Consider the following 488-nt stretch of genomic DNA (forward strand, 5'->3'; position numbering starts at 1 on the left):
GGTCTCACTATGTAGCTCTTCCTCCCAAGTGCTAGGATTAAAGAGTGTGCATTGCCGGGCGGTGGAGCACTGGAGAGGCAGAGGCAGGTGGATTTCTGAGTTCGAGGCCAGCCTGCTCTACAAAGTGAGTTCCAGGACAGCCAGGGCTACACAGAGAAACCCTGTCTCGAAAAAACAAAAACAAACAAACAAAAAAGAGTGTGCATCACCACCACCCGGCGGGAGTCCACTTCTTAAAACCTCTATATCTGCCAAATTCTCATGAGGGGTTGTTGCAAAAATATTGTCACAAAGAACAAATTGATAAACAATGGAAAAAAAAAGGTACAAGGTCCACAAGAAACAGGAAAGAAGGGAACATGGGTTGATTTTCTGGAGCAGGGAGACCTGACTTACTGCGTGTGTAGGGGAAAGCAGAAAGAGATGCGGTCAGTCCTGCAAGCTATAGGGCCAAAGAACCACAGAGCTTCTTGGAACTCTTCCGGGCT

The sequence above is a fragment of the Mus caroli genome, chromosome 9 (assembly GCF_900094665.2).
Source record: "Mus caroli chromosome 9, CAROLI_EIJ_v1.1, whole genome shotgun sequence".
NCBI lineage: Eukaryota > Metazoa > Chordata > Mammalia > Rodentia > Muridae > Mus > Mus caroli.